Source organism: Perognathus longimembris, chromosome 4 (assembly GCF_023159225.1).
Source record: "Perognathus longimembris pacificus isolate PPM17 chromosome 4, ASM2315922v1, whole genome shotgun sequence".
Classification (NCBI taxonomy): domain Eukaryota; kingdom Metazoa; phylum Chordata; class Mammalia; order Rodentia; family Heteromyidae; genus Perognathus; species Perognathus longimembris.
Genome location: NC_063164.1, coordinates 5,886,349 through 5,907,216, shown reverse-complemented (window position 1 = coordinate 5,907,216; position 20,868 = coordinate 5,886,349). Strand labels below are relative to the sequence as shown.

Below are 20,868 nucleotides of genomic sequence, written 5' to 3'. Positions count from 1 at the left end.
TGGTATCCTTTGGCTGATAAAAATAGCATATATGTATTTTTTTTTGCCAGTCCTGGGGCTTGAACTCAGGGCCTGAGCACTGTCCCTGGCTTCTTTTTGCTCAAGGCTAGCACTCTACATTTGAGCCCCAGCGCCATTTCTGGCTTTTTCTATATATGAGGAATTGAACCCAGGGCTTCATGTATGCGAGCCAAGAACTCTACCACTAGGCCATATTCCCAGCCCCAGCTTTGTTGTTTTAAATTCTTTTTTTTTTTTTTTGTCCCTGGCTGTCCCTGGCTTCTTTTTCCTCAAGGCTGAGCACTCTACCTCTTGAGCCACAGCACCACTTCTGGGTTTTTATGTTTATGTGGTGCTAAGGAGTTGAACCCAGGGCTTTGTGCTAGCTACATTCCCAGCCCTTAAATTCATTTTTTGTGCGATAGAGCTACTAGAGTAATTGATTAGAACTGTGTACCAGGTACTACAGAGTTACAAGGATTTTCATAATGGTCTAGATAGACATAGTATTTGCCTTCATGGTGCTTATAGTCTAATGGAGAGTGTAGACAGGGATGCATGTATTTTAATCACATTTAGGCATATTTAATTTTGATTAGTACTGTAAGGTAAGTGGAGTGTTTTTCATGGGTAAATTTTCCAAGATAGCATTTAGCCAGTGAGGAGTTAGCATTATAATGAGAAACCAAAGAAAGAACAGGAAGGTAATGGCTTCTTTTGATTTAAGGAGTGAGGGTAGGTTGGTATTTTCTGTTGTAACTGAATGCTACAGACTAGGTGATTTATAAAGAAAGGAAATGCATCACATTGAAGAGTTGTACTCATGAGATACCTCTTGGTGATGTGTTCTCTGCAGAGTCTTAATGCAACTCAGAGTATTACATAATGAGACAGATGAGCTTATTTGCTTGGGTCTCTCTTACCCTTTTTTTTTGATAAAACCTCTAATACACTCATGGGAGCTCATCTGCATTTCTTCATTAAATTCCAATTACTTCCTGAGAGCCTTACTTGTGACTACCATTAATACATGACTTTTGGGTTTAAGTTTTTACATGAATATTTGAGAGGATAAACACCCAAATCATAACAGTGCATTTAGGTCAAGTGTGGACTGGTAGAACAGCAGAAATGGAGAATGTATGGCAGAACACTAACTGGAGTTCTGCACAAGTGGATGAGATTGTTCAGCAAAGCAAGGCTGAGTTGCTGGACTGTGGCCCCTGCCAGAAAATGGCTTTAAAAAAAAGAGAAAGAATAAATAGATTTATTGCATTATTCCCCTTGTTTCTCACCTGTTTTGTTGATATGGCTAGCAAGCATATCCTTCCTGTCTTGGAAGATGGGATAGGTAGTTGACCAAAGCATGGAGCTGGTTTTGGGGTGAAGGCATTTGTTTTGTTGAGGTTTAGAAGGACAGGTTTGAGACTTAGCTATTCTTGCCTTTTCCTTAGTGCCTTTGCTTCTGGGACAAAAATCTGTACCTTTTATAAAACTCAGTGCAACAAAGTTATGGGTTTTTTTTCCCCAGAGGCCCAATTTTATGAATTCCTAGGTCATGGAAGCTACCTAAGCATTCTCCAAATTAGTACATTCCAATTGTTTTGCTGTTTCACAGGTATAATGTAAAGGTGGAAGAAATTAAACCAGTTCAGTAGGGACAGCTACACATTGGTATGGATTGTTAGGTGGGTCATAAGGTGATGGTTTTGTCTAGCAGATATTATGAAGACGAAAAGTTGCCCATGCAGTGATATTTCATATTCCATATTTAATATCTCATACCACCATAGGCTGAAGAATAAGTTTAACCAACAGACATGATTAAAATGGGAAGTCCTTCCCATTCTTTGCTTTTAAAGGGTTAGATTTTACAGGTTTGCCTCTAGCAGTTTTGCTAGCAAATCAAAAAGGCACATTCTGAGGGTTAATGGGATATCAGGAAGGAATGAGAACACACAGGTACTCATCCTGTGTTGTTGTTTTTTTTTCTTTTTTTAACAAGATTATTACAGAAAGTCAAACACTCAGAATCCATGTCTTTAGACAACACAAGGAATCATGCAGCCAGCAGCTTTCCGCTGGCATTAGGCATTCTCCATGCACACAATCCACTGGTCCACTCATACTTCCTGTGCTCACTCATGCTTTCTACAGAGCCTTATGGCTCCCACAATAAAACAAAGATGGAGAGAAGGAGAAATGCATTGTCAAGGAGCTTATAAGGATTGAAGATGAATTTGAGAAATAAATAGAGTGAGTAAAATAAGGCAACTGGGAATAACTATTAAGGTATTTTAAGTATAATGGTGATGTTATTAATTGAAATGGGCAATAATGAGAAGGAGTATGTTTTGATGTAGAAGGGATTGGTTTTGTTTGACCATATTTTTTTTTAGTTTCTTAAAATATACATTTGTGAAAATGCAGATGCCCTATATGGTTTCACCTACTGGTGAATTCTAGTAAACATTTAAGGAAGAAATAATTCCAGGTCTTAGCACAAATACTTTAGGAAAATGTGAAAGGAAGAAGCCTTTTTCAACTAATTCTATGAGTCCAGCATTACTGTAATAGTGAAAGTAGGAAAAGACATAAGAAAAGAAAGCTGCAGACAGATAATCTGCACAAGCATGGATTAAAACACATTTAACAAAATATAAAAAGGATAATACAACATGAGCAAGTGGGGTTTCTTCTGTGAATGAAAGATTGGCTTAATATTTGAAAAGCAATAATTGTAATTAAGCACCATATTTCAAGGCACGAATATCTTTTCAGTAGACACATAAAATGCACTGACAAAATCCTGTAAACAAGATGGTAAAAACTCACAGTAAACCAAGAATAGAGCAAGTCAATTCTTCAACCTAAGATCATAGAGAACCTTTAAGGAGATACTTAGAATTAGTATAATTCTAAGTGGTGAGAGATTTCATTCCTCTAATACTGAGAATAAAATAAGAATGTCCCTTCTCAGTCCATTCTGCCCCACTGATCTCATTATATAATCCAGGCTAGCCTTGAGTTCAAGATCCTTCAGCTGCTGATTCTTCAGTGCCAGAAGTATAGGCACATACAACGGTGCCTAGATTCTCATCTTTTTATCAAACATGGCATTGGAAATTCTAGCCAGGGCCAAAAGGCAATAGAAAAAGAAGCATCTATATGAGGAAAAAAGGAAGCAATCTGTCTTCATTCCCTGACTATGATTTTCTGTATAGAAAGTCCCAAGGAATCTATTTTTTAAAAAGCTGCTAGAATTAATAAGTGAGTTTGACAAGTAGGATAGGTGGTTGATATATAAAAATCATCTGTATTTCTCTGTGTACTAGCAATGAAAAATTAGAAGTTAAAAATTTCTTAAAGTATCATTTTATAATAGGATATAATATGAATAGTAACTTGTGGGATAAACTTGAGAAAATATATAATGCCTATTCACTCAAACTATAAAACTTTAAAGAGAAATTATGAACTAAATAAGTGGTGATAAATATCATGTTCATTAGTTGAAAGACTTAATATTGCTAAGATGTCAGTTCTACCCAAATCTATCTTAAGAGTTAGTGTACTCCTCCTCAAATACTAGCTGTCGTTTTTATAACAGTTACCAAGTTGATGTTAAGATTTATGTGGAAGAACAAAGGACCTGAAAGAGTGAAATACCTAACTAAGTCAGAGGTTATAACACTGCATCTTCTCTGCAGAGTAATTGGAATGTAAAGGGAAGTATGCTATTACTTGGACTTCATCAAAATTGTAAACTTTTACTCTTCAATAGATATAAAAATGAAAAGGCAGGCCACAAATGAGAAGAAACTATTTGGAAAACATTTATCTATTCAAGGACTTTTATCTAAAACAACTCAATAGTAATTCATTTACAGAATGCATTAGATCTAAATTCTTCATTAAAGAAGATGAATGGTGGCAAATAAACAAGAAAAGATACTCAATAAAATTAGAGGTCCCCTAAAGCTGTAGCCAAAGGAATAAAAAAGGACAACACAAAATTTGTGGGTGAGCCAGCTTTAGAGGTGAGGGCGTGTAGAGAGGCCTGAGCCTCTGTTTCATAGGGTACAGACCGTGATGGCCTAGTGAAGTGGCCGCTGCCATCTAAGGGTGCAAGGGGCAAATGCACAATGACATGGAGCCAACAAACTCAAGCTCTTGTAGTTCATGTGACCTGCTTAAATATAGAAAGTATTTTTTTGTTGTTTGTTTAGTTATTTTTATTTTGTGCTGCTCCTGGAGCAGGGCTCTGTCCCTGAGCTTTTTTTTTTTTTTTTTTGGTAAGGCTGGTGATCTATTACTTGAGACACAGTTCTACTCCTGTTTTTTTTTTTTTTTTTTTGTGGCGGATTGGTGATGAGTCTTATGGACTCTCTTGCCCTGGCTGGCTTCAAGCTGCCATCTTCAGATCTCAGCCTCCTGATTAGCTAGGGTTATAGGTATGATCCACTGGCATTGGGCTTGCTGTTTATTTTGTTTGTTTGTTTGTTTAGTTATTTAATGAATCAATTTCTGAAACAGTTCTATGTAACCCAGGCTGACTCAGAACCTGCTTTGTAGACCAAGCTGGCCTTGAACTCATGATCCTTCTGCCTCTCAAGTGCTAGGATTACAGGCATGTACTACCATGCCTGGTATAGAGGGTGCTTTTTGTTATAAATTCTTTGCTTCTTCCGATCTGTTTTTGCTGGTTGGCCAAAGGAAGCTCAATGGAAAGAGTTAGCATGCCCGTAGCCCATAAACAAGAAAGAAGAGGGTGATAGTGAATCTGCCTGTGGGAGTAAGAGTAGGAACTTAATCTAAAGAGGGGAGAGCTAAAGGCTTTCAGTGAAAGAGCCAATTTGCTGCAATCTATAATATAACAATATAATATTTATAATATTATATATAATATAATATTTTTCTAGTTTTCTTGTCAGCAGCAACCTCTTAAAATGCAAAAGGCCTCTGTGTTGGTGCACTGGGTTGGTCCAGTCTGATATCTTGTGGGGAGGAATACTCCAGGGACTATTCTTCAGGTCAAAAGGGAACAGTTGGGATCCCTGAGTTTTGGCTGCTGGGTGTTGGCTTCAGACATGAGGTTAGAGTTCAAGTGTAGGAAAGTCTCTGTCTCACAGGGGCCAAAGTTTTATAAATCAGCATTAGTCAGAGGTTTGGTGGTCCCTCTTGGCTTTACAGGATGTCACCTTTGCCACTCAGCCAGGTACCTTGTCAAGAGGCAGTAGCAGTCACTGTCCTGTGTGGGAGTGGGCACCCTTGGAGGGGGGCAGCTGTGGGGCAGTTGGGCATAGAGAACCAAAGGGACTCAGCAAGCTACTTACCATTCAGGAGTCCAAAGAGGAGATGGAACTCAGGAGGGAGGTTTGCAAAGCTTGGAGTTTCTGTTTCTTGTCTTGGAGAAACATGGGTATTAGGATGCCATTCTTTAGAGCTACTCTAGTCTTTAACCTGCAAATTACCCACCTTGGACTTTGATAATACACAAATTTTCATTTAGTAAGTGCTTGAAATTGTGTATTTCTAACAAGTTCCCAGGTTAGGTTGGCCCTACTGGTTTAGGGGCCATACTTTGAATAACAAAGGCTTACTTTGTGGGGCAGGAGGGAATGAAAGAAGAGTTAGGAATCTGGGAATTGATGGCTTCTGAGCTCTGATTGTTAGGAAGATAAATGACTAAATACTGTGGGCATTATTGAAAACACCATAATAAGCAGAGGTTGGCATGGACACATACAAAAGCCCTCTTCTCCTTTGGTTGCTGGTGAGGGTGTGGTATAGGGAAAGGACTGAGGAGGGACTGCCTTTGAACAGCATGAGCCTTTAGCTCTCAGAAGATTTGAGATATAGATTACCTGGATTTTTATTTTTTTATTCCATTTGGTATCCTGAAGGTCTTCACAGTGGCTGTTTGACAATGGCTTTCTTATTAAAGCTAGCTTCTTTAGGTATGTCTCTTAGGCCTCATTAGTTAAGAGTATTTTCATAGCTTTCCCGTTTTGAAGGGTGTTAGCTTTAGCGCACCTGTTATAGTTGTTGGTGATAGGGTCAAACTAGAGAGAAGGGACTAATTCCTACTGTTATCAAGAATCCTTGATGTGCAGAATATACCTACTGGCATACTGGCAGTTGTCTTATAAATTTGTTTGTACACAGCATAGTGTTCACAAAGGGACCTGTAGTTAGTGATGTGAGCAAAAGTGAATTAGTTGGATTATTCATTTTCTTTGTGTTTGTTTTGCTCACCTCTTTGGTGTGTAAACTACAGGGCCTTTGAGGCTTTAGTAAAACAACAGTTCTTTTGGTTATAATAGTAAATAGCCAATTTATTTCACAGCATGTTTCTTTTTTTTGTAAAACGGATAGTATGAAAGTATCAAGCTGTGAAACAATAATAAAAATAATTTGTTCTTATATAACAATGCTAATTTCAGAATTTTTCCGTGTGTGTGTGTGTGTGTGTGTGTGTTTGTGTGTGTGTGTGTGTAAAGGATAGTTGAAGGGCAATTGATAGTTTCTTAACTTTACCAATTGGGGAAAGTAAGAAACTTTGAGGTATGTAACTTGTTTCAAGATTCAGTTTTCGGCACGTCCAGGGGTAGAATCCAGATCTCTTCACTTTAGCTTAATGTTCTTTTTCCCTGGTTTTCACAGGGGAACTATGTCTTCAATTGGCTTGATCTTTATTCTTCCTGGAGAAGGCTGGGCACCTAGTGGTTTCTCATCTTCTATTCATCTTGCTCTGCCATAGATCCTGGAGATAAGAGCAAAACAGAATGTGTCCCAGGCTTTGCCCTTTAGGAGCTTGTGGGCTGGTTGGAAGAGAATGGAAATTTGCAGTAGAGCTTACTGGATGGAAACTCAAGAGAATTGGAGAAGGTGACATAGAGAAGGTTATATTTTAACTAAGGTTTGAAGAATGAGGTGTGGTTTTGTTTTGCTTTGTTTTGTTTTCGGTCATAAATGATTTGGGTTGGAAATGATTTGGTAAGAGTTTATGAAAATGTCACATTTCAAGGAGAACATATGGATTGAGGTTTCTCTTTCTGCTGCATCATTGGCTGAATGCTCTTTACCCTCTGCTAAGTCTCATGGACATGAGGTTCCTATCCTCTTAGAATTTGCTGGTCACATAACAATATGTATTACGTTTCTATCCTGCAAAGGCTACTGTAAAACTTTCTATTATCTTCTAAGCAGCCTTCAGAGTCCTGTCCTGCATGGAGACTAGCTTCCTTGGTTCTATTGTGTAGAGGCTTTTGGAATATTGCTCTCTACTTTGAAACACTTGTATTTGCCATTTGCTTGATCTCTATCTACCTTTCTTCTTCCATAGTTTCCCTATCATTTGCTGCTTTTTCTTTGAAAGTTCATTCCCATAGTGTTATATAGATAGCCATGTCATTCATTTCTTAACTACAAGTTAATCCTCCTTTCATATTCCTTCCTTCCTTCCTTCATATTCCAATGCAGTATAATACTAATAAATATCTGTAAACCTTATGGGTACTGGTGATGATGAACATTTTGGTGCTTATTCTGTGTCAGGTACTTTATTTGGTACAGCATGCTATTCTTTAGTTTGGCATTACCCCACTTCTACTTTTGTGAATGAAGGCACTGGTGCTTAACTTAAACATCTTACCTAATTAGAGTCAGATCCAGCAGAGCTGGATTCTGTATCGGATTTTTATATCTTGATTTCATGACCTCGTTGATATTTTAATTCCAGAGATATCAAGGAGAGAGTATTTGTGTAAAAGAACAGAGTCCGGTATAAAAATTAGCATAAATTTAGAATGTAGCAACATATATTTAGCATTAGGTAGTATCTTTTTTTTTTTTTTGCTAGTCCTGGAGCTTGGACTCAGGGCCTGAGCACCGTCCCTGGTGTCTTTTTGCTCAAGGCTAGCACTCTACCACTTGAGCCACAGTGCCACTTCTGGCCTTTTCTATATATGTGGTGCTGAGGAATCGAATCCAGGGCTTCATGTATACGAGGCAAGCGCTCTTGCCACTAGGCCATATTCCCAGTCCCTTAGGTAGTATCTTAAGTAAGTTGCTATCCTGGGTAAAGAAGGTGACTATATCAGTGTATTAGTCCAGAAAAGGAACACTTAAAGAAAAAGTACTCAGAATTCTAGTGGTTCTGTTTGAGGACTGCGGAGGTATGATAGCATCTCAGGCATTGTGGAGGCGGGTGTTGGGAATGAGCCAGAGCCTTATTAGGCATCTTCTCTAGACAGTGGATCAGATTCCCAGTTGATGTGGCACAAATATTCAATAGGCACATAGATGGTTGTTATGTAGAAAGAAGTGTGTCTCTCTGGGGCTTTGGGGTGGGAAACTGTCTTACTACACAACGGTAGAGACAACTACTGGGCTGGGAGTCACAGGATTTGATCTTTAGAATTGGGAGAATTTGCTAGAGTCAGTAAGGGAGCAAGAATGAAAGCTGGAAATGGACCTTGAGATGCAGAGTTCTGAGTTTTTTTGATTATACTTTAGGAGTCTTGAGTGCCTTGGATACATCTCTGATGTCTTAGCTCTGGAGATAGGTTGAAAGCTAAGTCCTTCCATGGCTCGACTAGGAACTAGGTAAGCAGCTTCGTTAATGTAATCCTAATGATTGGCTCAGAGAAAGTCAGCATAAAGGATGCTGACAAGAGGGTTTAAAGTAGACTCAATAAGGTAAAACGATGTGAAAGATTCTCCCTGGCAAAATACATGGTTTCAAATGAAAATTTTATTTATTGGAGCATAGAGTCTATATTATTTTGCCTGAATATTAGAAAGTGTACTAAGTCATGCTAGAAGCTACTTGATGAACTGATACCTTCTGGAAACCTGTATTGCTAGGGACACACCTGTGCTTGTTGAGTGCCTACACTGGACAGAGGATAAGGTGGGAAGAAATCATTCAGGCATTGTGTTATCTGAGTCTCAATTTCTCTCAAGACACTGTTGGTTTACTTTACTTAGAGCATAAGAGAAAGAGTTAAGGAGTATGTATAATCAAGTATGTATAATCAAGGATATTTATTATGTATTTCCTGGGGTGTCTACTTTACAGTTATTAAGCTATCTTATTTTTGTACAGAGATAATATTTCATTACTGGAATAACAAACATGTAGATGAATATTTTGGAAGAGATTGGCACAAAAAGAAGGGAATAACTTGAGTTTGAAAGAATAAAGTAAGGGCTGATAGGAGTGCTACTTCTAGTTTTAAATTAAACAAAGAAAATCAAAGTGCACATTTAATCCCTAATTTTCAGTAGCGGTTCCAAACCTTATGGCCACATAAAATTGGCGTAGTGAATCAATTCCTTTGACAACCAACTTTTAAGTGTTTTAAGGTTTTGTCTTTCCAGTTCTTCTTTAAATATGCACCCATCATACTAGATTATGCTTAATCCAATCTCTTATATAACCACTATCATCTTGGATTGTTCTCAGTTCCAGTGGAATTAGAATTTCTTAGAACTGTTTGCTTTCTTGGCCTGCATGGCAGGCCCAGCAAAGATTTAGAAGGTATTTAAGGATGCAGAACAAGGTCTTGGGAGCCTCTACCCAGCGTAGTATGGTAGGTAAGGTATATCTACTACTATGATCAGATTTTACCAAGATTGTTATGTATACACAAGCCTACTCTTTTAACAGCCCTCTTTTCTTGCTCATGATTGCCAGCTCTGAGCTCAAGTACTTGAAGCTCTTCCTTGTTGTAAACTTGCCTTCAGATCTCTGTAATTAAAATGGAAATGTCTGAACTTTTAAAAAAAATGTATAATTTAAGAATGGAGAAGCTTATTTGTGCTGGGAAACTCCCAATTAATCTTTTAAGATTATTTGCCCAAAAATGAACTTCATTCCTTCTTAACTTTATGCTGATGGTTTGGTGAACTTTATAATCACTGTAATGAATTAGTTAGATACTTAAAGCAAAGATTGCACATAAATGCTTCAGAAATGTCAGATATCCCTCTTTTTAGAAATCATGACTGAAAGTCTTATTTTAGCCAAGATGGCATAAAGACACAGATTTATTATTTGTAGCTCTTGAGTTTGCCATTGATAATATTTACTCACAGGAGATGTTGGTGTTTCGTTTTGTCTTTTTATCTGAATGCTACAGTTACATGGTAGGCAAGCTGTGAGATGACATGATTGATTTCTGGCTCATACTCCTTGCCCAGCAAGATGATTTAGGGGGCTTTTGTTTTCATTATCTTTACTCCAGAGACCATGCTGGATGGAACTGGTATCATTCGAACTAGCCCTTTTTACTGTGGTAGAAGGAAACAGTCAGAGAGAGTCCCATTTAAAATACTCAGTCTAAGCTGGGTACTGGTGGCTCACACCTGTAATCCTTGCTACTCAGAAGGCTGAGATCTGAAGATGTCTGTTCAAACCCAGCACAGGCAGAAAAGTCTGAGAGATTATTTCCAGATAACCAGCAAAAATACCAGACTAGGGGGCTGGGGATATGGCCTAGTGGCAAGAGAGCTTGCCTCGTATACATGAGGCCCTGGGTTCGATTCCCCAGCACCACATATACAGAAAACGGCCAGAAGTGGCGCTGTGGCTCAAGTGGCAGAGTGCTAGCCTTGAGCGGGAAGAAGCCAGGGACAGTGCTCAGGCCCTGAGTCCAAGCCCCAGGACTGGCCAAAAAAATAAAAATAAAATAAAATAAATACCAGACTAGGGGTGTGGCTCAAGTGCCAGAGCACCAGCTATGAGAGAAAAAGCTGGGTAAGAACTTGAGTTCCTTGAATCAAGCTTTTACTGGTGTGCCTGTGTGCCTACATGTGTGCACACACACATACACACGCTCACACACATGGACAAATACCCAGTACAGAAATGGTAGAGTAACTGCTGTTCATTGGTCAGAATTACTTATATGGCTTTACCTAACCATGAACATGCAGACCTACTAATTGTCTTCAAGTAGGGATAAGCAAGACTTATCTGGCAAATGACATTAATGACCAACCACACTGGATAAATGAGATTCATTTTATGATGCCCTGATTAGAAATCTGGCAACACACTCCAGTAGTCATAGCAAGAGCTTCTGCATCGTTTATTGCAAATTCATTCACACACACACAAAAAAAACCAGGAAATACCTGAAAATATCCTAGGTGGTCTGCAAGATTACCCTCTATTATGTAATTCTTGCTTTAAAGTACATTCTGTGGAATTTTTTTTTTCTTTTTATTTGCCAGTCTTGGGCCTTGGGCTCAGGGTCTGAGCACCGTCCCTGGCTTTTCTTTGCTCAAGGCTAGCACTCTGCCACTTGAGCCACAGCGCCACTTCTGGCCATTTTCTGTATATGTGGTGCTGGGGAATCAAACCCAGGGCTTCATGTATACAAGTCAAGCACTCTTGCCACTAGGCCATATTCCCAGCTTAAAGTACATTCTGAATATGAAGTAATTAGTTGTTTTTTTAAAATTAAATTAATGGTACAGCAGTTCAGTTTATATAACTGAAAAGCAAGAACACTGTGTCTTAAGGAAGTATATTAGCATTTACTTGGTAATATTTATATCTATCAAGAGTTGGACTGGGAATGTGGCTTAGTGGTAGAGTGTTTGTCTAGCATGCATGAAGCCCTGGGTTCAATCCTCAGTACCACATAAACAGAAAAGGCTGGAAGTGGTGCTGTGGCTCAAGTGGTACAGTGCTAGCCTTGAACACAAAAGCTCAGAGACAGTGCCCAGGCCAGGCACCATGACTGGCAAAAAGAAAAAGAAAAGAGTTTATTGTTACTAGTAGCATCCTGGGACTGAAGACATGCTAAGGTGGTGGAGCACTACATAGCAAGCATGGTGCTCTTAGTTCAAACCCTAGTGCATTGTTTTCTTTTTAGCAGAATTGGATTTGTTTCCTGTAATTTGAGCATAGTTTATTCAAACTTTTTTCCTTGTGCCTTTTAATGGAACAGAAGATTTATAAAGGTCATATTGCTTTAGGAGTTCTAGCAACATCATGTACAAGTCAGGAATATTATGCATAAAGGAGGCCTGATAAAACATGATAGACTTGGAGAACCATATATACAGTAGTATTTTGGAACTTAAAATGCAAGACACCAATATAAAGCAGTAAGAGAGGTGGCTACAATGTAGATTGAAAAAGAGGTGAATGATGTCACATCACAAAATAGCTGACGCCATCAAATGTCTTGTTGTATAAGAGTAAACATGTTAAACTATTATCATGTAGGCATGAAAAGGAGGGGTAACATTCATGTATGAAAATATCCTTGGTTAGGGTAGAAGACCTAAAGGAAAGGGACAAAATTTGTGAGAGACTGACAAGAAGTTAATACTATTAAGAAAGTCTTAGAGATGACAAAGTCATGAAGATGCTTCTATCTGCCCTGTCAAGACACCTGGGAGGCTAGACACAAATACCTTATTCTCACCTCTAAACAGCATTCAGACTACAAGAAATGCCTTGATCTTTTGAATCCATCTCAGTATATCAACCTGTAGATCTTGAATCTTAGGATTTTTAAATCAGAAAACATTAAGGAGTCTCTATTTTTGCAGGTTTTTAGAAATTGTTTGATTGGATTTTGTATTTTCTTCTCTTGAATTTCCTCTTTAATAATATGAAAATATTTAAAGTCTATTAAGAATTCACTGTATTTATCTTAGTTTTGGATACGTTTTTGACCAGATTAGAAATAGATCTTGCAGAAGAAAATCTTAAGTACTCTTTTTTGGAAGCAAGGGGTTTTAAATAGAGAGCATATTTGTCCACCTTAACTCTGACATGGCTCTCTCCTTAGTACTGCTAGCTTCCTTCAGCTTCTTCAGTTCTACATGTTCTTGGGATCTTCTATAGGTCTTCTCCATTCATTTGGGTAGCATGAATCAGTGTTTGCAGACATCAGAAAGAACCTAAGTAGTTCTCCACGGAGTCCTTTTTAAGACAAATGGAAGCCATTTTTGTCTCTAGAAAAACTCTCAGGATACAGTTGACTGACTACTATCATCAGCTTAAAGGTTACTGTTTGAGGCAAGTTGACAAAGGTTCATTCAAAGGAATGAGTGAGTGTACAGCTACAAATAGGAAGTGGGTTCCTGGTCAGGAACAAAGGAAATTTCCTTGGAAAAGAGAATGAGAGTGAATGAGAAAAAGTGTTTAGAATAGAGGCAGTGAGCAGAGGAGAAGCACACCAGCAAAGGCTGGTGCACCTAGGCTGCTCCTCTATTGCACTTGCATTGAGTGCTTCATGGGAATCAGGACTGTGAGGCCTGTAGAGAGCCAAAGGTGCTTCCTGGAAAGAAATTTTTGGGAGAAATGAAATCTGATCAGAAATGTGTTAAACACGAAGGATGGGAAAGAGAAGACTTGATGAAGGCAAGACTCTAATTTGCTCCAAACTCAGACTTTTAAGAAATCCAACTGGTTAGAGATTACGAGGGGAGGAGTAGTGGCTGGAGAAAAATCCTTATCAGCTTTGTTGGGGCTCCTTCTCAATGGCAGAAGCAGAACACAGCCTTGTAAAACCTGTCAGTCCATTTAGTGCTGCCATAACAAAATCTCTGAGCTTGGGTCATTTATAAAGGACAGTTATTCTGTCATAGTTCTGAGGCTGCAAAGTCAGAGATCAGGGCCCTGGCAGGTTCTCTGGCAGCTGCATTATCTGGGTACCATATGTTTACACATGACTGAAGGACTCTTTTATAAGGAAGGGAGGAAGGGACCCATGACCTAATTACCTCATCAAGGCCCTACTTCCTAATACCATCACATTGACAGTACCTGACTTTTGACATGTTCAACCCTAGCACCCAGTCTGTCTGGCTAAACACCAAAATGAACTGGATATTGTCCCAGCTATTGGTATATGGTTGTTTCTTTCTCTGAAACCATTTGGCAGAGTGAGGTCTCATTTTAATTCTCTTGGATGATGTATCTTCAGTTGGTAAGTACCATGGCCTTGGGACTGCTGGGATAGAATCTAGAAGCTGAGCCATGGAAACCTGACTTTATTGGCTTTGTGCCTTCTGCTGGTCCTCTCTAATGGCCAGTTGGTGTTGGGTGTGGTGTTTCCTTGGAGTAATCTGGGCACTTGCAGCTTAAAGTGTTCATGTGTCAGCAGTACTGCAGAATCACAGGCTCTCATCTCATGACCTACTGCATTGTTTGTATGAACATTAGATTTTAATAAGCATTGATGTGGATGAGTAAAGAAGTGACTCTTCCTAGGTGCTGGTGGCACATACCAGTAATCCTAGCTATTCAGGAGGCTGAGATCTGAGGATCATTGGGCAGAAAAGTCTCTGTGAGACTGTTATCTCCAGTTAACCACCAAAAACCTGAAATGGAACTGTAGCTCAGCTCAGGGACAGTGCACAGACCTTGAGTCTAAGCCCTAGGACTGGTACACACACACACACACACACACACACACACATACACACACACACACGTGATTCTTGTTTGCTTTTAGAATAAATATGACCTAGGCACTCTTAAGGAAGGAGGCACATATATATGACATAATTGTAACAGGTCCTCAAGGGGAGTATATTAGTACAATGTATCTTGTTTGGGCTTCAGCGATTTCAAGTAGTCATGGTGAGTTCCTTGTTTATACTCTGGACCTTCTTCTTTCTCTCCTACTCTGCCTTTTGCTGGCTTCTCTAGTTAGCCCTAGCAAATGAAAGGTACAGATAGTATCCTTGCACTGGGAGAAAAAAAAATCCCTGCTAATCAGTTTATGGAATAAAAAGACAGATATCAACCGGTAATTATTTTTATTCTAATAAATGCTCTGTAATCTGACTCTTTGCCGTTTGTCAGTGATCATTTCAGCTGGGTTGAAATAATCATGTCATTTCCATCTTAATAAGGCTTCCATTTTCATTCATTTTTTTCCTCTGAAGAATTACCTCTTATCTGTGTTTCATACATGTTTCTGAAGATGAATGCAAATTTTCCACTTTTTTCCTAAATCATTAATTGAGTTCTAGGTTTAGTAGTTTTCAGCTTGTTTTGAAATGTTGTTGAAAAGTAAACTTACAGAATATATTAGTTATTTTATGTATCTCCGACCAAAGTATCTGAGAGAACAATTTAAAGACTTACTTTGGCTCTCAAATTCAGAGATTTCATTCCATGGTGGCTTGACTCCATGCACTTGCGCAGAACCTCTTGTTAGGCCTGTGTAGAATAGGGGGGTATTCATTTCATGGCAGACAGGAAGCAGAGAGGGAGGAAGAGACTGGGGACTCAGAATGATCTTAAAGCCATGTCCCAAGGAACCTACTTCTTCCAACTAGGCCCTGCCTCCTCCTGTAGTTCCTAGATTCTTCCCAAATAGTACCACCAGCTAGGGACAAAGTGTTTATCACAGCAGTCTATGAGGGAACATTTCATATTCAAATCAGAACAAAGAATATTGGAAAGTTATTTTTATAGTGCAGAGAACTGTGTGTCTTGAACAGTTCCAGGTATGAACCCTCTCCTAGTAACTTGAGCATCATTGTTTTCCCATCCACCCTATGCTGCTTCTTACTTCAGTACCATCAGGAGGATTCCAGTGTAAGAATCTACTAGTATTTGGTGTCAAGGTTACAGACTTTAAAATGCTTATGTTATGTATATTTATATTATACACATACTTTTCCTTCTTATATCTCTGACCTTGAGTTCATAGTTTTGTACTTTAGAAAAGTTGGAATGTTAAAGTAGAGCTTCTAGGGTAAAGCATCCGTCAGTGTTTCCATTATAAAATGCAATTTTAAAGAGTTTAGAAGTCAGCTGTAAAAATTTGTTCTTGGCTGATACTTTGTATACAGAAATCCCTGCCTAGGATAATTTTCAGAAGAATTTTTGTAGCAGCATAAACTGAGGTTATATGAAAGACCAGCCTACATTGAACTCATTTTTTATGCTCCTATCAAAGTAGGGAAAAGATGACAGATTTTAAAGTGATTCATATAAAACAATATGAAATTTTTATTGCTAGACCTGTGCTCTTAAAAAACGTTGTTGGTTAAAAACAGTTACTGTACCACCAAAAGGATTTCATTGATTAAATATCAAAATTTGTACCACTAACCCTAACATAAGTCCCAAATCTTAATTGACTTCTTAACTCCTTTAAGAAGGGATTTCATCATTTCATTTTGAAAGCAGTATTTGGGGCTGCACAGCAACAGTTGGACCCCAGAATCTTTTTTGTTCCTTTTGGCTAGTTTGTTGAAAAGTAGTATATTGTACTTGATATCTGGTTTTAGCTGTGTGTAAGAAAGTGCTAAAAGATGGGGCTGGGAATATGGCCTAGTGGTAGAGTGCTTGCCTTGCATAGATGAAGCCCTGGGTTCAATTCCTCAGCACCACATGTATAGAAAAAGCCAAGTGGCACTGTTGCGTAAGTGATAGAGTGCTAGATTTGAGCAAAATGAAGCCAGGAATAGTGCTCAGGCTCTGAGTTCAAGCCCCAGGACTGGCAAAACAAAAGTGCTAAAAGAGATACCTTTTTTCATGGATGAATGGAGACTTAGCCAGTGAAGCTGGAGCATTTCTTATTAATGTAACTTTCTTCCTAAATCTCTGAGCAGGTCTTAGCTTGAAACCATTAACTTCAATGCAGATAAGCTCCTTGCTTTTATATTATGGCAAGCATGTACATATATATATATATATATATATATATATATGATTCTTCATTTTATAGATCATGACCAAGTTTCTTTAACTCTTTTCTAATTTTTTTTATAGTTAAATCTTATAAGGAGATTTCCTCCAGGGTAATTTCATATGAGGCAGACAGTCTAGCCTCAGGAGTTGACAATAGCTTCCTCTGTTGTGTTACTTCTGAGCCGTGGAAGTGCAATTCATATGTGCTGAGCCCTAGGGAACATTTGAAACCCTGTCTGTTAGAAATGAAGCATGACTTTGTGTGAAAAATGAATTGGAAATGATATTGGGTTGGATGCAGTTGTTTGGAAAGATAGTGTCCATGGTGGAGAAGGAAATATCCCTTATAAGAGAAATGCTTCCTTCCTGTACCCCCATCTGCTTTTTGCCTTGCTCTGCAAAGTAATTGTGCCATACCATACTTGGGCCAGACAAGGTAAAAACAACAGAAAGGATCAGTTTTATAAAGTTAAACAGCTTCTGATTCTTTAGAAAAGAAAACAACATTATTAGATAAACATCTTATAAATTAAGTCATTATTCAGAGATCTTAGGAAATTTCTGTTTTTCAAAAATTATCTTTAGGTCGTGTACAAGGAAGTTGCCATTTAACAAGGCAGTTTATGAATACATATATCTTGATCAATGTCACCCCTTTCAGCATTCTCACCTGTTCCTCCCCTACTCACCCCTTCCCTCACTCTTCTTAATTTTGTAGCATATACATTGGATTCTTGTCTGCATTCTCCTCCTCTTCTCCTCTTCATTCTATTCCTTTCCCTTTGACCCCACCCTATACCTTTCAAGTACTCATTACTGGTATTTTGTTTTGCTGAACTTTGATTTTGGCTAAGGAATTACACTATGTGAAATCTCCCTTGAATCTGTCATATTTCAGTTAATACATTTATACACACTTGCATACCACCCAATGTTTTTACTTATGAGTTTGTAAGCTAAATCTAGCTTTTATATACAAGGGAAAACATGGATTCTTTGTTTTTTCTGGGCCTGACTTCATTTAACATAATTTTCCAAGTCTTTCCATTTCTTTACAAATGGTACATTATCATTCTTTCTAATGGGTGATTAAAATTCCGTTATGTTTATATACCACATTTCCCTGATCCATTTGTTCATTGAGGGCCATCTGGGCTAGCTTTGAACTATGATCCTCAGATCTTAACCTCCTGGGCATCTTGGCTATAGTGAATAGCACTGCACTGAACATGGTTGTGCTGTTTCCTACTAGTTTGGATAAATGTCCAAGAGTGGAATTGCTGGGTCATAAGGTGTAGTTCTGTGTTTAGTTTTTTGAGGAACCTCTATACTGCTTTCCAGGACAGGCTGAACTTGTTTACATTCCTACCAACAGTGTTTTAGGGCTCCCTTTTGGCCACATTCTCACTAGCAACTGTTATTGTTTGTTTGAAGAATGATACTGAGATTTTGATGGGTATCACATTGAATTTGTAGATTGCTTTGGGCAGTATTGCCATTTTCACGATGTTCATTCTCCCAATCCAAGGAACATAGAAAGTCTTTCCATTTCCTTAAGTCTTCTTTAGTTTCCTTCACATCTTTGGTTTAGTTAATTCCTAAGGTGTTCTCTCTCTCTCTCTCTCTCTCTCTCTCTCTCTCTCTCTCTCTCTCTCTCTCTCTGCCTCTGTGTGTGTGCGTGTGCGTGCGTGAGTGCGTGCGTGCGCGTGCTAGTCCTGTGGCTGGTACTCAGTGCTGCTTTTTTGCTCAAGGCTAATATTCTACCACTTGAGCCACACATCCACTTCTGGCTTTTTAGTGGCTAATTGGGCAAAAGAGTCTCTTGGACTTTCTTGTCCAGGCTGGCTTTGAACTGTGGTTCTCACATCTCAGTTTCCTGAGTAGCTAGGATTATAGGCATGAGTCACTGGCATCTGGTGGCAGCAGTGGCTGTTTCTTCTTTTTTCTTTCTTCTTCCTCTTTGTCTTCTTTTTATAAAGGATTTTAATTCAACAAGTCAAATTATGTGTACAATGCATCTTTATTAATGTCACCCCTTTCTATCGTTCTTCCTTATCTTCCCTCAAGTTACATATATTGTTCAACTTTAACGTAATGTTCATTGAATATAATGGTTTTATTTGCCTGTCCTTTAGGAAATTTCTTGGAGTCATCTTGGTGAACGGCTGGGGCACTGTGCTGCAGTGAAGAAAGCCTTCCCTGGCTTCAGAAATTGCAGCATGTTGTCATCTCGACTCACCTTTGCCAAGTGGCCACACTTCTCCATCTTTGCCTGGCCTAGTTTTAGGTGGCTAATTCGCAGGGGAAAAGGCACTCATGTTGTCATGACTCTAATAAATAACTCAAGGCCAGAATTTTAGGTTTAGCAATGATAATGGACATTGAGCAAATGGTTGTATTCACAGGTCCTGAAAAGTGGTTGTGGTTAAGTGCAGAAATTCTCTTTATGACAGAGTAGATTGTGTTGCTTCTCAGAGGCACAGGTGATTATTATAATTTATTGAGAAGCAGTCTCTTTACTGTCATTATTTATTTTGCTCAATTTGCAGGTCTGGCCAGCAGAAATCCCACAAGTTGGCTGCTGTGCCATTTTGACATGTCCTTATCTTTTTTTTTTTTTTCATACTTCTAGAGTTGTTCCCACCTCACTGAACTTTCCCTGTGCTGTTCCTGGAATCAGCCATTTTTCTAAAGTACACTAGTTTCTTAACAGAGAATCCCAGAATCTACCAAACACCTCTCAGTGACCAAGCGCTCTGTTCTAGTTTCTTTTTCTCCATGTTTTTATCTCCCTTCTCTGACAATGAGAAATCTGGCTTTTATCATCTACATTATATTTGTTTTTTGCTTGTTCCTGTTTGTAACCATATGCTGATGTTGCTGACCTTCTGTTTCATCAGGGTCATTTTCCTCGTTCAGACTTCACCCCCTAGCTCAGGCCCTTACCTCCTTACCATAATATTTTTTTTCTATTTATTGTCAAAGTGATGCACAGCGAGGTTACTGTAATGTTTTTGAGCTTGAGTCCTTTGAAAGTGGGAGTTCTAACTCTTAGGAATCTTATAGCCAATTGATTATAAGAACTCCACACAATTTGTGTATGGAATATCATAAAATTTCTATTTTAACTTATTTTTTATTGCTAATTTTCACTTTTAAGCATGAAATTAAGAAAGGAAGCAAAAAGAAACTTTCTCTGTGTGTGAGAGAGGCGCGCGTGTGTGAGTGTGTGTGTGTACGTACAGGCAATTTAAAGTATTTTTTAGGTATATTTAGGTGCATTTTTAGGTATATGTGGATGATATCCTGGAATCTGCTCGACAAGGAAAAGAATCCAGTCTTCTCCAGTAGGTTTTTAAAAACTTTTTGTAGCTCTTTAGAAGCTTCCAGCTCCAAACATTCCTGTGAATTGCTGGTCCTCACACCTATCTACATCCTGTACTCTGTGTGTGTGTGTGTGTGTGTGTGTGTGTGTGTGTGTGTGTATGTGTGTGTATGTGTGTGTGTGCCAGTCTTGGGGCTTGAACTCAGGACCTGGGCTCTGATTATTCTACTGCTTGAGCCACAGGTCTACTTGTGGCTTTTTGGGGGATGGTTACTTATGGATAATTTTCTCATGGGCTTTCCTGCTTGGGCTAGCTTTGAACTATGATCCTCAGATCTTAACCTCCTGAGTGGGAGCCACTGGTATCTGGTAACACCCTGGATTTTTAACCATGCTGTCTTTGTTCCTTAGCCTTTGCTTGTATCCCATAGCAGAAAGCAGCCTTTCCTTTCACTTCCTAGCGCTCATGTCATTTGAATGATGTTTACTTCTGCCTAAACGTGTGCTTCTTTATAGAGAATATGATATCATTTTTGAAAGTTCCCTGTTTAGTCACCTCATTATAATGAGTTATTCAATACCTTGTGCCTTGTACGTGATAAATTTTTGACAGAGGTCCCATCATTTAAATGTTTGTCAAAACGGTACTTTTAGGGCTGGGGATATAGCCTAGTGGCAAGAGTGCCTGCCTCGGATACACGAGGCCCTAGGTTCGATTCCCCAGCACCACATATACAGAAAACGGCCAGAAGCGGCGCTGTGGCTCAAGTGGCAGAGTGCTAGCCTTGAGCGGGAAGAAGCCAGGGACAGTGCTCAGGCCCTGAGTCCAAGGCCCAGGACTGGCCAAAAACAAAACAAA

General features: G+C 38.9%; 1 protein-coding gene and 1 long non-coding RNA gene across 3 annotated transcripts in view; one reads left to right on the top strand and one right to left on the bottom strand.

Moving 5' to 3' along the window:
- Dis3l2 (DIS3 like 3'-5' exoribonuclease 2) overlaps positions 1 to 20,868 on the top strand; it is a 312,571-nt gene that overhangs the window by 53,470 nt on the left and 238,233 nt on the right. The window lies entirely within an intron of this gene.
- Positions 59 to 20,648, bottom strand: LOC125350196. The gene is made up of 3 exons (XR_007210694.1): positions 20,239 to 20,648; positions 10,981 to 10,984; positions 59 to 89 (listed from the first exon to the last, which is right to left on the bottom strand). It is a non-coding gene; the product is annotated as an uncharacterized LOC125350196 (long non-coding RNA).